Below are 17,268 nucleotides of genomic sequence, written 5' to 3' on the forward strand. Positions count from 1 at the left end.
ACATTGTGGTAGATAAGGTATCTTCATTCCCATTTTTTAGATGTAGCAGCTGAGCCTCAGAAGTTATGTGACTTGTTCAAGAAATCCCAGTTTGTGGTGAGACTGGGAGTGAGGGGCTCTTGGCCATGGATCTTTTCAGCGAGCTTTTGCCTTTCTTGCTCCCTCTGCCCAGGTGATTTTTCCCCTTGTTATCGTTCAGTCGTTAAGTCGTGTCTGACTCTCTGCGACCCCATGGACTGCAGCATGCCAGGCCTCCCTGTCCATCACCAGCTCCCGAAGTTTACTCAAACTCACGTCCGTTGAGTCGGTGATGCCATCCAACCTCTGCTTTTCCCCATAAGTCTTGGCATAAGTGGCTCCTTTTTGTTCAGATATTTCCTCCTCAGGTGACATCCCCATCTGATCAGCCTGTATCACATTTTCCTGTGTATTTTCTGCATAGCACTTCCTAGTAACTGAAATTATTAATGTTCGGGGTTTCCCTCCACTCAAAAGTGAGCTCCATGAAAATAGGGGCAGTATCTGTCTTGTTCACCACTTTAGTCTCAGCACCTGGAATAGTAGATAAGGGAGGGAAACCAAGATTAGGTTAAATCATGGGATGTTTCAGGTGCTTCTCATAAGCTGTCTCATTTGATCCCCTCCCAGCCTTTCCAGGTGGGTACTGTATCTCCTTTAGATGGATAAGAAAAACACAAAGTGAGGTTGAGTCTGTGGTTTGTTACTTTTGAGGCCATAGACTCCTTTGAGAATCTCCATTAGATGTAAACGTTTTGCAGACCGTGGGGAGGAGTTCAAAGACCTCTCTGGGCTGACTCAGGTATCCCAGATCAAGGAAGCCAGAATTAGGGAACTTGCCCAAGGTCTTTCTGGCCTCATGCCTTTGCTGGTTCCTCACCCAATGGCAGGGATAGATTCCCTTTAGTGAACAACAGGGAACCTGCTGAAGATTTTGGAGCAGACAGAGTTTATGATGCCCCAAGTCCTTCGATGTCTCTGACACGAGTTCAAATCCTGACTCCACGAATTACCAGTGTGACTGTGAGCAAGGCTTTTCACCTCTCTGGATCCCCTCATTTCCCTTTTTTTTTTTTTTCTAATAATAGCTAATCTTTATTTGATCTGCTTGTTAAGGGCTGGTACTTGGGTGATGGCTTTGCAGTTGCTATCTCACTTTCACCACAACCCTTGGAGGTGCGGACTGTTATCATATCCATTTTACAGCTGGGGACTTGGAGGCTTGAAGAGATGCCCTGACTTGCCGAAGATCATGGAGCTTCACCCTCTTCGCCACTGTGCCCCTACACGTGCACCTCGGGGTGTGCCATGAGCTCAGGCTTCACAAAGCTGACTTCTGAATCCATTGCAAACTCTGTTCTTAGGGTTTGTGGGAACAGTTGAGTCTGAACAAGGTTGAAAAAGAGAAGAATGGCTACACTGCTGTGTGAATGGAGGCCAGTCTTTTGAATTTGTATGTTGCCGTTCACCCTTGAGGGCCTCTGGCCAAGCCTAGACTGGGCCTCTTGACTGGGACATCTGTGTTGTCCCAAGGTCTGCATTTGTGCACGTGGCCGCTGTCTCTTTTTAGCAATGGCATCACTTTGCCTGGAATTATGAGGCTGTCTCTCTACCTGGCTGGGGGCCACTGCTTGGCCATTCAGAGTAGAATTCCTCTGTCTTCCAGCCCCTAGCACAAGCCTGGCCCAGCAGTGCTGCTCAGGAAATGCCTTGGGAATCAAAGGGAGGACTTCATGTGTTGAGGATTTACTGTGTGCCAGGCCCGTCCCAGACACTTTATATGTGTTATCTCATTTACATGCCCCAGGAATCCTAGGAGGGAGAAGTCACTGTTCCCATTTTGCTGAGAAGAAACAGACTCAGCTGGGCTTTGCCTTAGGACCACTTGGGATACTTGATGGCATCAGGACTGATGCCAGGGCCTGTGTGCTCATGGTGTGTGATGAATTCTTAAAGCTGTAGGCTGATAAAGGGGAGACACACTCCTCAGCACCTAGGATCCTCAGAGACTTTCTACTCACAAGCTTCTAGTCCAGCTCTCATTTCATCCCAGAGGAAGCAGAAGCCCAGGAAGAAGTGATGACTTACTCTCTGACAGTCCCTTTTTTCCACTTACTACTTATCCTTATGGGACTTCCTGTAGGGCAGGGTGAGATCTGATTTTACCCATTATTATACCACCCAGGGGAGCTTCCCAGGTGGCTCAGCGTTAAAGAATCAGCCTGCAATGCAGGAGACGTGGGTCCAATCCCTGGGTTGGGAAGATCCACAGAAATGGTAACCCACTCCAGTAGTCTTGCCTGGAGAATCCCACCGACAGAGGAGCCTGGCGGGCTACAGTCCATGGAGTCACAAAGAGTCGGACATGACTTAGCGACTAAACTATACCAGCCAGGTATCTGGTATTGTTGACACTCAGTAAATGCTTTTAAATTTTATTTATTATGAAAGTATTGAGAAAAGTATAAATACCCACCATATACCCACCACCCAAAAACTGCTAATGTAGCTGAAGGCCCCTGTGTGTCCCTTTAAACTGCCCCACCCCACCCCCGGCAAAGTTAAGAGTCTCCAGAATTTGTTGTTTGTTATTCTATGCCATTTTTTATTGAGATTTAATTCATATACCATAAAATTCAACCTTTTTAAGTTTTACAGTTTAGTGACTTTTAGTGTATTCACAAGACTCCATCTATCATCACTGTCTAATTCCAGAACAATTTCACCCCTAAAAGGATCCCTATACTCATTATCAGTGACTCCCCCCATTCTTCCCTCTCTTCAGCCCTTGGCAATCACTAACCTGCATTCTGTCTCTATGCATTTGCATATTCTGGACACTGAATGTAAGTGAAATCCTGTACGTGGCCCCTTGTGTATGGCTTCTTACATTTATCATAATGTTTTCAAGGTTCATCCGTGTCGTAGTACGAATCAATATTTCATTCCGTTTTTGCCTGAATGGTATTCCATTGTGTGAATACAGCAGGCAGGCAGGTGAATTATCCATCAGTTGGTGGAAATTTGGGTTGTTTCTGCTTTTTGCTATTATAAATAGTGCTGCTATGAACCAATTTTTGTGTATATTTTCAGTTCTCTTGGGTATGTAAGTGGATTCGCTCGGTCACATGGTAACTGTTTTACTTTTTGAGGAACTGCCACTGTCTCTAAAGTGGCTGCACTATTTTACATCCCCACCAACAATGTACGAGAGTTTTAATTTTTATATCCTCACCACCACTTGTCAGTCTGATGATGACAATCCTAATGGGTATGAAGTAGTATCTCATTGTCATTTCAATTTATATTTCCCTAATAACTAAGTTTCCCTGGAGGCTCAGACAGTAAAGAATCTGCCTGCAATGTGGGAGATCCAGGTTCAATCCCTGGGTTGAGAAGATTCTCTGGAAAAGGGAATGGCTACCCACACCAGTATTCTTGGGGCTTCCCTGGTAGCTCAGATGGTAAAGACTCTGCTGTGGGGGTAACGTGGGTTCAATCCCTGGGTCAGAAAGATTCCCTGGAGAAGGTATTGAGCATGTTTTCATGTGCTTATTGGCCATTTGTATATCTTCCTTGGAGAAATGACTGTTAAAGCCTTCTACCCATTTTAAGGGCAGAGAATATTGCTGTTTTAAGAATTGTTTATATATTCTGGATACCAGACTCTTATGATATATGTAATATATCTTATTTTTATATATATATATATATATATATATATATACACTCTTATACCAGGTATATGATTTGTAAATAGCTTCTCCCATTCTGACAGTTTCCTTTCTGGCTTCTTGATGGTGTTCTTTGGAGCACAAATGTTTTAAATTTTGATGAACTCTAATTCATCTATTTCTTCTTTGGTTGCTTGTGTTGAGTGTCATGTCTATGAAACCATTGCTTAATCTCAAATCATGAAGACCTAGAGCCAGTTTTCTGAAGCAAGAGAAGCTACTGCAGCAAGAAGCCTGTGCTCTGCAGCTAGAGAGTAGCACCTGCTCTCTGTAACTCCAGAGAAGCCCACATAGCAATGAAAACCCAGCACAACCAAGAATCAATCAATAAAATTATTAAAAAGTTTAATCACAAAATCATGAAGACCTGAGACTTTACACCTATGTCTTTTCCTGTGAGATTTATAGTTTTTGCTCTTCAATCATTTGATTCATTTTTAGTTAATTTTTGTATATGGTATGAGGTTGGTCATATGCATTTAGTCCTTTTACTCGGTGTGTGTTTGTAAAAAATAAATGAGTCTGTTCTTCCTGTTTTTTGGACTTTAAATAACATACGTGTTCTTATGCAACTTGATTTTTCTCATTCAGTCTTACGTTGGGAGAGTCATCATATTGGTAAGAGTGATCAGTTCATTAGTTTTCACTGTTCTACAGGTTTCGTTGCATAAAAATATCACATTTTATTTACCTTTTGTCCTATGAATGATCCTTCCAGTTGTCTCTAGTATTTTGCTATCACAAATGATAAAATAGTCTAACATGTGCCTCCTTGAGCAATATGTTGACGGTCATGGGCATATTCAGCTTTACTAGATAATACAAAGTTACTCTCCTACGTGGTTTTACAAATATGTATTCCTGCCAATGATGTATTAGAATTGCCCTTATACAGCATCCTCACCAAGACTCACTCTTGTCAGGCGTTTTTGATTTTGTCAGGCTGTGTGCGTGCGTGCATACTAAGTTGCTTCAGTCATGTCCAACTCTTTGAGACCCTATGGACTGTAGCCCACCAGGTTTCTCTGTCCATGGGATTCTCCAGGCAAGAATACTGGAGTGGGTTGCCATGCCCTCCTCCAGGGGATCATTCCCAACCCAGGGATTGAACCCACATCTCTTATGGCTCCGGCATTGGCAGGCGGGTTCTTTACCACTAGCGCCAAGTGGGTGTGAAATGGTATCTTATTAGGATTTCCCAGATTAATAGAAAAATATTTATTTTTCAGTAAATATTTGCACGATTGAGTGGACGGCATGAAAGTAGAATGAATTCAGCTCTTTGATGAGGAGATGAGCTTTGGCTTTGCCTGTGGCTAGAGGGTGGCAGGGCTCTGGGCCTAGACTGTTGGCTATTTGTAGGGAGACCCTGAAACTAGGAAGTGTTGAGTGAGACTGACAACTCTGTATATGAGGGGGAAGGCAGTGGTCACCTTGAAACCAGTGATGGGACTGTTGCCTCAGGGCAGGGGTATTGTCTTGCCCTTCCATCTCCCCAAACTTTCACCAAGAAGGAAGGGAGGTGGAGAGAAGCCTGAAGGGAATTGTATAGGATGACAATGGGGTCCCACCATCTTAGGAATGACCCTTTCTTGAGGACCTTCTCATGGTCTCTGTATAGATGGTATGTATTTTCCTTGTTTATTCACTAAGTTTGGGAATGATGATAATGATAATAAAAATAATAGTAAGGATTGTGTATTGACTACATTATATGTGAGGCATTGCGCCTTTTCCTTTTTATAAGTAATGTCTCATTTAATTCCTGTGCAGTGTGCTGTGTGCTCAGTCATTTCTGACTTTTTTTCAACCCTGTGGACGGTAGCCCACCAGGCTCCTCTGTCCATGGAATTTTCCAGGCAAGAATACTGGAATGGGTTGCCATTTCCTCCACCCAGATGGAACCCATGTCTTCTTGCGTCTCCTGCTTTAGCAGGTGGATTCTTTACCATGGCACCACCTGGGAAGCCCTCCTGTGGAGCAGGTACTGTTATTACTCCTGTTTTATAGATGAGGAACAGAGGACCAGAGGGACAGGATAACTGAGGATTTGCACTCACGCAGTCTGACTCCAGAACTCCTCAACATTGTGCTGTATTGTTAGCCTGGCTCAGCTAAACCTGGAACAGCAAAGAAAGGAGACGCTTGCCCAGGCTTGGGTGGTTGAGAAGCCTAAGTCACAGTATCAGCTGGGCATGGAGAGGGCAGCGGGGAGCAGAACGAGAAGCCCCTGGGAAGATAGTTCCTAAGAGGCAGATTCCCCACCTCCCGCAGTAACATGACCCATTAGGCAGGTCCTCATGGGCACCTCTTCTGTGCCAAGTCCTGTGCTGGCTGTGGCGATGCACAGTGGGATCCACTCTTGTGGGAGAGACAGGTGGTAAATAAGCCAACCTACCAGTATAGGTAAATGTGGGCTTCCTAGGTGGCGCTAGTGGTAAACAACCCACCTGCCAACGCAGGAGATGTAAGAGATGTGGGTTCGATCCCTGGGTAGGTAAGATCCCCTGGTGGTGGAAATGGCAACCCACTCCAGTATTCTTACCTACAGAATCCCATGGACAGAGGGGCCTGGCGGGCTACAGTCCATGAGGTCGCAAAGCACTGGACACGACTGCAGGGACTTAGCACATGTGCACCAGTAAGCGTAATTTAAAAACTGAGATATGTGATACCAAGAGGGAAGAGATGACATTTGTAGAAGGGACCTACTTTAGCCAGTGTAATCAAGGGAGGCCTCTTTGAGGAGGTGACATTTGAGCTGAGACTTAAAGGACAGGAAGGAGGCAGCCATGCCCTAGTTTGGGGTGGGAGTATTCCAAGTAAGGGAATGGCAGAGGGAAAGTTCCTGAAGAGGCAGAAAGGAGATTGGTGTTGTTTATAAGCTCTCAGAAGCTGGTGGGTATGTAGAGGAGTGAGTGGGAGGGTGGGGCTACCTGAGGTGAGGCTGAGGAGTTGGCAAGGTCTCTAGGTCAAGGGCAGCAGACAGGTTTACAGTCTGCAAGTTTAAATGAGGTCCAGGGACTCCTTAGATACTCTCCTCCTGTTTGTCTCTAAGGACGGGGGTCTAAAATACTCGGGAGTGACTGAATCCTAATACAAGTATCCCCCACTTTTTGAAAGTTGGATTTACTTCAGCTTTCATAAAAGACTTTCTCTTTTAAAAATATTTATTTTTGTTTATGTGGCTGCACCCGGTCTTAGTAGCAGCACGGGGGATCTTTAGTTGCGGCATGCAAACTCTTAGTCGCAGCATGTGGGATCTAGTTCCCAGATCAGGGTTCGAACCTGGGCCCCCCGCATAGGGAGTGTGAAGTCTTAGCCATTGAACAACCAAGGATGTCTCCATAAAAGATTTTTACTTCACTTTTATAAAAGATCTATCTTAGAACGGAAGGCAACCCACTCCAGGATTCTTGCCTGGAGAATCCCATGGACAGAGGAGCCTGGCGGGCCACAGTCCATTGAGTTGCACAGAGTCAGAGTCAGACATGACTGAAGCAAGCGAGCATGCGTGTACATTGATATAAACAACAGCTTGGGTTAAGCTCCAGGGAATTATGCGGAGTAAAAAAAGCCAATATCAAAAGATTACCCATTGTATGATTTAATTTACATAACATTTCTTTTTTTTTTTGGTCATTTAATGTGATATTTATCAGTACTTAAAAGGTTTTTCATTTTGTAGACATCTTCATTTGATTGTACACCATCTCCCAGCAAGACACCTACATAACATTTCTGAATTGACAGTTTTAGAAATGGGTGACACAGGAGGTTGCCAGGGGTTAAGGATGGAAGGGAGGAGGGTATGATTATGAAAGGGAGCACCTTTGTGTTGTTGGAACTGTTGAATATCTTGACTGTGGTGGTAGATCCTTGAATCTGCACAGATGAGAGAGTTGCACAGAATTTAATACATATATGTACATGCACATACATACACACAGGGTGTAAAACAGGGAAAATCTGAATAAACTTGGGGGATTGTATCAGTGTCAATACAGGGGATCTCTCTCTGTTATTTCTTTTTTGACTCTTTGAAAAAAAATTTTTTTGTTTTAAAGAATATATATTTACTTATTTGGCTGTGCTGGGACTTAGTTGCGACATGCGACTCTTAGTTGCGGCATGAGGGATCTAGTTCCCTGACCAGGGATGGAACCTGGGCCCCCTGCATTAGAAACACAGACCCTTAGCCACTGGACCACCAGGGAAGTCCCTGTATTATTTCTTATTGACGCTTGAGACTATATAATTATCTCAAAAATTTCAAGTGAAAAGTGAAATTTAAGACCCCAAGTGTTAGGTAGGAAAATAGAGACATTTTAATAACAACATTTTCAACCTATTAAAAAAAATCTCTGCAGGCTGTCCTAAAGGAGACCTCTTACCCTTGAGTTTGAAGGGTAGCTTCAAACTCAAGGTAGCTTCAAACTTCAAAGCCTAGCTTCGCAGAGAGGTGGGCAGTATACCTCTTACCCTTGAGTCCGAAGGGTAGCTTCAAACTCAAGGTAGCTTCAAACTTCAAAGTCTAGCTTCGCAGAGAGGTGGGCAGTATACCCTGATATATGAGAGAGCACAAGGTCACCCTGCACACCTCACGATTTCCAGGGTAGACCGTTTGATTCCCAGGGTAGACCATTCGGGTTGGCTTCCAAGCCTAACTCGTTGAGCCTCTGTCTGCCCTTCACCCCTTCACCCCAAGTTGATGGACCATGATCACAAAGGCATAACCACAACCTCATCCCACCGTCCATCCATCTCTAACTGGTCTTCTGAGAGTTCTTCCCTCATTCTCCACTCCAAAAACAGATACCTGGACCTTAGGAGCAAGACTAGAACCAGTCCCAACCTGGGGGGCATCAGAGATTGTTTGTTGAATGCAATGAAATGGGAAGTTGATGTAGGCTGGGACAAGCCTGTCCTGATCCTGAGACCCCAGGGAGGGCCTAGGCTGTGGCACAGGATTTTGGGGTGTCTGTGGTCTTACAAGATTCTGGGACCTCCGTGGTAGGCCTACAAGGATGTCTCTTCTAGAATGTTGATTGCCCTGGACACTATCTCAGAGTCTATCCCAAGCGTGGAAGACCCAGCAAGGCCTCCCCACTAGACGACCCCGACATACTCATCACTGCAGGGCTGGTGTGTTCACACTGTTGACCTCTTACCATGGGCTAAGCATTCTGGTTCATTTGTAGCAGAGGTCACCAGCCCCCAGCACCCCACGATGTGGGACCATGGCCTGTTAGAAACTGAGCCCCACAGGAGGAGGTGAGTGGTGGGTGAGCAAGCAAAGCTTCATCTCTATTTACAGTCGCTCCCCATTGCTCACATTGCCTCCTGAGCTCTGCCCTGTCAGATCAGCGACGGCATTAGACTCTCATAGGAATGCGAACTCAACTGTGAACTGCACACCCAAGGGATTTAGGCTGCACGTTCTTTATGAGAATCATCCCCAAACCATCCCCACCTTCCAAGGTCCATGGAAAAATTGTCTTCCTTGAAACCAGTCCCTGGTGCCCGAAAGGTTGGGGACCACTGATTTCCCTCAGTAACATTTTAAGGCAGGTACTCTTTGTATATCCATTTTTCAGAGAAGGACCCCGAGGCTCAGAGAGGTTAAGTTACTACCTCAGGGTCACTTAGCTTGTGAATGGTAGAGCAACAATTTGAAGAGGTGGTCCTAAAACGTGCTCAGCCTCATCCATGCAGATGCAAAGCTGAAAAAGAATCATTGCCTGCTGGATGGGGCCAATGATACTGTTGTCAAACATTTACAAAGGGTGTGTATATGTCAGACACAGACCAAGCTCTTTACATACCTTATTTCCTTGCCTCTGCATAACAATCCAGTGGAATAAGATTATGCTAGTTTTATGACGGAAATTGAAGCTCCAACAAAAAAAAGTTACCTGCTTAAGCTCATATAGCAAGTAAGTGGTGCTGGACAGTCTGACTCTGAATTTTTTTTTTTTTGGCCACTTTGCACAGCATGTGCAATCTTGGTTCCCTGACCAGGGACTGAATCCACACCCCCTACATTGGAAGTGCGGAGTCTTAATCCCTGGGCCACCAGGGAAGTCCTAAACAGTCTGACTCTGGAGCCATATCTATCAGACCCTCTTCTGCCAAGTTTCCTCTTTTTTATCCCCTTCTCCCCTCCTCCATACACTGACCCTCCCAGGCTTTCTTCTTGCTGCTCTTTCCTCTCTCCTCCTCCCCCAGGCTCACCCAGGTCCAGAGCCCCCACCCCTCTCATTCACATGCTGAGCATAATTTGGAGGCTGGGGATAGGTCAGGTGGATGGTGACCTCCAGGGGTCAGCTCACACCCTAGAGAGTCCTTCAGCCCTTCCTACTTCCACCCAGGTGCCTGGCAAGGAAAGTCCTGGAGGGGCCCACCAGCCAGTCCTCTTACCTATCGGCCATGGCCAAAATGTGTGTGGCCTGCAGGACGCGGTGGACAGAGCGAGCAGGACCCCCCTACCTGGTAGAGAGGCCAGCGTGCCAGGGAGGGGGGCAGTGCTGGGCCTCTCAGGGCCGGGTGTTTCTGGAAGCTGATATGAGCCACAGCAACTGCTGGCATTATCTGGGTTCTAAGAATAGCCTGGGCTGAAGAGTTGGGGGGCGGGGCCAGGGAAGAGAGCAGGAGCCTTTTTCCACTGCCCCCTCCGCCCCTGCTGCTTGTCCTAGAAACTGGGAAGCCTTCCTTCTGGCTTACCACGTGCTCTGGGATGATTCCTCATGGATACACCTTGCCCACCTTTGGGTGGAGGATAGGGGGCATCCCAGGGATTCAGACCCAGGGCTGAGAGCACTGAGTCCACACTCTGAGGTCCAGCCTTCCCCCAGGCCCTTCCCATGGGCAGAGTAGGGGCTTGCTTTTTCAAGGACTGATGTTTTGGAGGCAACCTTTATTCATTCAGCAAACACTAAGAAACAGGTAGACATGATTCAGAATTCAAAGGTACAACCACCATGTGTAAAACGGATATCTAGTGGGAGGCAGCTCAGCTTGGTGCTCTATGATGACCTAGAGGGGTGGGTTGGAGGCAGGTGGGAGGGAGGTCGGAGAGAGTGGATATATGGATACATGTAGTGATTCACTTTGTTGTACTGCAGGAACTAAGGCAATGTCACAAAGCAATTATACTTCAATAAAAAAAAATTCAAAGGTGTAAAAGGATACACAAGGGGAAAATACCAGTCTCTCCCTTTCCTGGCCTCTATCCACCTAGTCCTCTCTGCTCCTCACTTTTCTCACTTAATGAAATATCCTGAAATTACAGTAATGTAAAGCACAGTAATATATTATGAGAGGAAACCCACATGTCACACTGTGAGTCTCCACTACGTGCCAGGCACTGTTCTAAACACTTCAGATGCTCTAACCCGTAAAGTGCTCATCGGAATCCTACGTGGTAGGTAATTTGTCTGAATCTCCATTGTTAAGAGGTCGAGTATTCTTCCAAGACTTCATTGCTGGTAATTGATCAGAGCCAGGATTCAATCCCAGGCAGTCTGACATCAGACAAGGTATTCCTCATCACTGCTCCAAACTGCTGCTCACGCTTACGTCCCATTCACTACACACCACACTGTTGCTCTTCCTAAGGGCCAAAGCCAGAGATGCACTGCCATGGCCAGGCTCAGGCTGGGCTGCAGCAAAGAGCAAGAAAGCCTAGGTCCCTGCCCTCATGGAACTGGCATCCCCATGCCCATGAGTATCTGTCAACCAAGGTTAGGAGGAGGGAAAGTCACGTGTCACTCACGTGCCCGTCTACATTCTGCTGTTCATACACACCCTGTCCCTTATCCACCAGCCCTTTACTCACTCGGCCCCTGAGCAGCAAGGCCTGAGAGCTCAGAGCTATAGGTAGGTACATGGAGGGCCAGACAGAAGTAGACACAAGAGATCAGAGAGGCACCTGTGAGCTTCATCTCCTGCCCCGAGGATCCATTTCAGCAGGGCCGGTAGGGGGGATGTCTCTAATCCAGGGCCCAACCATTGTTTGAAGTCGGGAACAATTGAAGGGCAAGGGAGCTATAGATAGACCCACAGCTGCTGCCACCTGTTCCCGCCTGGGCACTGGGCCCGAGCATTGTCTCCGGGGGTACTCTACCAGTGAGGGGCCCTGGGGGTGGGAGCTTGGTCCAGCCTAGTTTAGCTCCACAGAGACTGAGTCAGAGGCCAAGACAGAGAAATTGAGTCTTGGCGGGCCGAGAGAGAGACAGGTAACACAGAAAGACCAAGACCCTTGAGGGATACAGAAGACTCCCACCCTGTGTCGGAACCACTGAGACTGGCTGGGGCTCTGGGAGGGTCACATTCCCCAGATGCCTCAGCGGCTGTTGAAGGAAGGGGCTTGGGGAGTACTCTGGGAGACCCCTGAGGTCTATGAAAGGGAAAGCTTGTGCTTCTGGGTCTAGCCGCAGCTTTCATTCACTTTTCATTCACTCTGTGACCTTGGCCAAGGACCTGCTTCTTCCTCTTTGCCTCCGTTTCCCCAGCTGTCCAATGAGAGAGAGGGTTTGCATGGTCACTGAAGGGGCCCTCCAGCCTCTGATGCCTGTCCAGATGTCTTCCTCATGTGTCTAACCTCTCTCCCTCTTGCTGCCATGGAGGCCATGGTCCCCTCCTTTGCCCGCCCTTTGTGAAGATGGGGGACAGCTGGTCCCACAGCCCCTCCCCCCAGTAACCTTTTGGCCATAAATCCATGCTGAGGCGTCTCTCCACCGGATAAACAGCCCTGATGCCTTTTGGCTGCCCTCATCCTATTTTCTGCTTGAAGCATCAGAGCCAGGGCCCACTCAGGCCCTCTGCAGCTGCCCAGGGCCCCAGGAGCGGGGACAAGCCCTGGATGAGCAGGCCCCCCCTCCCACTGGCCACCCCCAGGGTGCCAGAGTGGAGGCCCCTCTCTGGGCCTCACCCCCTCGCATTTGGACCCTTATGGCAGCCGCCTCCTAAGTCAGTCTTCCTGCCCTGGTCTCGCCCCAGCAGCCAATTCTCCACACCAGCTGCCGTGGGGATCTTGTGAACACATAAATCTAGCCACACTGTCAGGTGCCCTTGCTCAGAGCTCTTTGATGAAAAATATAAAATAAAAATGCCTTTGATGACTCCCCAGCTCCTGCAGGATAAAGCACTGAATCCTAAACTGGCTTCTGAAGCTCTTTCTGATCCAGTCCCAACTGCTCCATGCGGCCTCAGCTCCCTTTATTCCCCGGGTGGCTGCTCTGGCCTTGGTCTGGGTCCATGCTCTCCATCCCTGGTCCTCTGTCTTCAGTCCCTCTCCCCGCCCAGGCCCCTCCTCTGTCCCTGGGTGGCCACAGCCTCCTCACTGGCCTGCCCGTGGCACCTCTCACCCTTTCCAGTCCCTTCTCCATATGGCTGCCAGAGTGATCATAATTTAAACGTCAACACTTACTTACTCTCCTGCCCCGTCCCTTCACACTTGGAATAAAGTCCTCGGAGATTCCCAGTGATCCAGCCCTTGCCTACCTGTCTCACCTCAGCTCATAAAACTCCCCAAGTTCCCTCCCCAGCGGCCCTAGCATTGCGATGGCCTCAGACACACCAAGCTTGTTCTGCCTCGAGGCTTTTGTATTTACTATTCCTCCTGGTTGGAATCTTGTCTCCTGGCTCTTCACCTGGCTAGCTCCCCTCTTATCCTTCAGGTTTGCCTTACATGTTACCTCCTCAGAGAGGCCCTTCCTGACCAACCTGAACAGTTACACCCCTGTTATCCTCTCCACCACCACCCAGCACGGTGCCTTCAAAGCACATGCTACAATCTTTTATCCTTCAGACTCCTCCATTCTGACATCTTTCTTCAGTGTCACTCCTTTCCTGGACAATCAGTGTTGTGTCCCCTCCTGGCCACAGAAGAGAAGCTGTCGGATGCACACTGAGTTGAATTCATGTGTACCTCCCTCCTTAAGGCTTCCCGGGTGGCTCAGTAGTAAAGAATCTGCCTGCAGAATCTAGTGCAGGAGACCTGGGTTCATCCTCTGGTCAGGAGGTTCCCCTGAAGAAGGGACTGGCAACCCACTCCAGTATTCTTGCCTGGGAAATATCATGGACAGAGGATCCTGGTGGGCTACAGTCCATGGGGGTTGCAAAGAGTCGGACACAACTGAGCAACTAACACTCCCTCCTTGACAGAGTCCTTCAATGTCTTTATCCAGAAAAGGACTTCCAGGCACTGGGTGGCATTGGTGGCAGATATTATTGGGGGCTGGGATGGGGTTCCAAATTCATCCTCTCTGCTTACCTTCCCACACCTGCTTTCTTTAATAATCAGATCCTACTGGTATTTTGGGCTAGAAGAGGAGAGGCCAGCATTTTTTTTTTTTTTCTTTCCTTTTTGGGCTTTGCTCCATCAGCTCATTTCTCATGAAAATCTCCCCAAAATAGTCCTGCCTCCAGATCTGGCCACTACTAAGCTGTGGGTCCCAGGACTCTTGGCAATTGCTGATCTGAGGCCTTTGGTGGAGAGGAACTGGGGACGCTTAGACCCAGCTCAGCTCCAGCTCCCCTACATCCTAAGACTTTCAGTCTTTCCTTCAGCCACTTTACTCTCTTTCCTGACTCCTGCTCTCCCTTCCCACTCTTAGCTAGGTTCAAGGTTCCCTGGTATAAATGGGGGTAGGCAGGCAGCATATCAGTTTTTGAGGGCAACGACTGGCCTGTCCAGGGCCACCTGGGTCTGGGGGCCCAGGGCCATGGCTAGGAAGCCTGGCACCCAGCTCTCCCTGACAGCCCTTCCCAGGGCTGTTAGGCGCTCTGTGCATGCTATGCTATGTTGCTCAGTCATGTCTGACTCTTTGTGACCCCATAGACTGTAGCCCACCAGGCTCCTCCATCCGTGGGGATTCTCCAGCCAAGAATACTGGAGTGGGTTTCCATTTCCTCCTTCAGGGGATCTTCCTGACCTAGGGGTCGAAGCCATGTCTCTTATGTCTCCTGCATTGGAAGGTGGGTTCTTTACCCCTAGTGCCACCTGGGAAGCCCAGAAAAGATACAGGAAAGTACAGAAAACAAGCCATTGCACATTTTGGCATATTTGCTTCAAGTTTTTTGACCCAGAACTCTAGCACTTCAGGGTTCTAATGACCCAGGGTTCTAACACCCCAGGATTCTAAACCAAGATGCATATATGTCTTGTCTCTGTACTTGTAACATTGGGAAGAGAAGCAGAACAAAAAAACTTCAGGTTGTCTAGGCTGCCTACTCAGTGGGTGGGTTAGTTGGGATGAGAGGATGGTTGTTAAGAAACAAAACTTTCAGAGGGTCTAAAATTCTGGAACCCTAGAGTCCTAAGGTTGGAACAAACCTCAGAAGTTGTCCAGTCCAAGGCTTCAAGCCCTGTTGCAACCTCTCCTCGATTCTTCTTTGCTTTTGGCAGGCTCACTTTCTTCTAAGGCAGCCTCTTTCCTTGCTGATTGGCTTCAAGCGTGAGAAAGTCCTTTTGTATGTTGTCTCCAAATGCTGCTTCCTTGTAACTGCACCATTGATCTGCTCCTGAAAGGAAGTGTTAGTTGCTCGGTTGTGTCCAATTCTTTGTGATCCCATGGGGTGTAGCCCACCAGGCTTGTCTGTCCATGAAATTTTCCAGGCAAGAATACTAGAGTGGGTTGCCATTTCCTTCTCCAGGGAATCTTCTAGACCCAAGGATCAAACCTGGGTCTCCCACATTGCAGACAGATTCTTTACCACCTGAGCCACCAGAGAAGCCTGTTCTGCTCTTAGTTAAGTTGCTTAGTCGTGTCCGACTCTTTGCAACTCCATGGACTGTAGCCTGCCAGGCTCCTCAGTCCATGGGATTTTCCAGGCAAGGATACTGGAGTAGGTTGCCATTTCTTCCTCCAGGGGATCTTCCTGGCCCAGGGACCGAACCTGGGTCTCTCGCACTGCAGGCAGATTCTTTACCATCTGAGCCACCAGGGAAGCCCATCGACTCCCTCTGCTCCAGGACAACTCCTCAGGTGTTTAAAGTTGGTACCTTAAGTCCTTGCAGATTGTAGCATTTTTTGCATCTCTCAGATGCATCTTGGGCTTCCCTTGTCACTTAGCTGGTAAAGAATCCACCTGCAATGCGGAAGACCTGGGTTTGATCTTTGGGTTGGGAAGATCCCCTGGAGAAGGGAAAGGCTACCCACTCCAGTATTCTGGCCTGGAGAATTCCATGGACTGTATAGTTCATGGAGTCTCAAAGAGTTGGACATGACCGAGCGTCTTTCACTTCACTTCAGGCGCATCTTAGGTTTCCTCATTGCTTTGTCATGTTTGTCTGTGAGCTGATCTCAGCAGGAAGGTGTGCCCTGCATAGTAGAAGTGAACTTACAAGGGCAGTTCCAGAACCATTTCTTTGGGCTGGTTTTTCAGTCCCAGATTTCTACACCAAGCAGTTAATTCTAGAATTCAGATCCACGTTATGTTTGGTACAGGCTAGGCTTGTTAGAGGTTCTGATTCTCCAGACCAATTCTATTGCTTGGGCCTTAGGCACAAGGCCCTGCTTTCTGAGCATCTTTGAACAGGAGAATCGCTTTCCTTACCCTCTTGGCTTTTTATAAATTGCTCAAACCCAGGTCCTTATCTTCTGAACCCATATGGAAATTACAACTCTATAATCTAAACTATTAATCAAGTTCATTCATTCTTGTTTCATTCTCTTACTTCATAGGTACTTATTGACTTTCTATTACATGCATCCCCTCTGCAAGGTGCTGGAGATGTAGACCAAGCTCTTGTGCTTTTTAGAGTGTGGGTGTGGGTGGGAGGGAGGGGCAGGGAAGAAACAGTCTAAGTTCTATGAAGAGCATTAAAACAGAATGATGTTCTCGAACTTCTCTGGCAGTCTAGTTGTTAAGACTCCGGGCTTCCACTGCAGGGGGCACGGGTCTGATCCCTGGTCAGGAACTAAGATCCCATGTGACTCTGCCAATTAAATAAATATTAGGTTATTTAAAAAGAAAAGAAAAGGAAAAGGGACTTCCCTGGTGGTCCAGTGGCTAAGACTCCACACTTCCAAAGCGGGGTTTCCCGGGTTTGAACCCTGGCCTGGGAACAAGATCCCACATGCCAAAATCAAGAGTTCGCATGTCACAGCTAAAGATCACAGGTGCCTCAACAAAGATTGAAGATCCCATGTGCCACAACTAAAACCAAATACAGCCGAATTACAAAAAAAGAAAAAAAAAAGATGATGTTCTCACAAATACGTGGAGAGAAAGAAGAAAGCAATACATATAAATTTCAAAACAATCTATGATGTTTAGAAGTCAGAGTAGTAGGTGAAGAAGTGATAACTGAAAGAAGGTTGAGGGGGATGATGGTAATTTGGCGGGGGGTGCTGGTAATTTTGGGTTCTTGAACAGGATGTGTTTATTTTGGGAAAAATTCATCAGACTGTACAAGAATATTCACTGCAGCCCTGACTGTAATGGCAAAAAGAGAACAATCTAAATGTCCACCAGTATCATTTTGTAACATGGGGAAATACCTGTAGGG

The 17,268-nt window shown here is 47.4% G+C and overlaps 1 long non-coding RNA gene across 1 annotated transcript; it reads right to left on the minus strand.

Moving 5' to 3' along the window:
- Window positions 1-2,688: 2,688 nt before the first annotated feature.
- On the minus strand, window positions 2,689-10,298 carry LOC138990454 (uncharacterized). Its single transcript, XR_011466589.1, has 3 exons — window positions 10,173-10,298; window positions 8,235-8,316; window positions 2,689-7,637 (listed from the first exon to the last, which is right to left on the minus strand). It is a non-coding gene; the product is annotated as an uncharacterized lncRNA (long non-coding RNA).
- Between the last annotated feature and the right edge of the window lie 6,970 nt (window positions 10,299-17,268).

The sequence above is a fragment of the Bos mutus genome, chromosome 13 (assembly GCF_027580195.1).
Source record: "Bos mutus isolate GX-2022 chromosome 13, NWIPB_WYAK_1.1, whole genome shotgun sequence".
Classification (NCBI taxonomy): Eukaryota; Metazoa; Chordata; class Mammalia; order Artiodactyla; family Bovidae; genus Bos; species Bos mutus.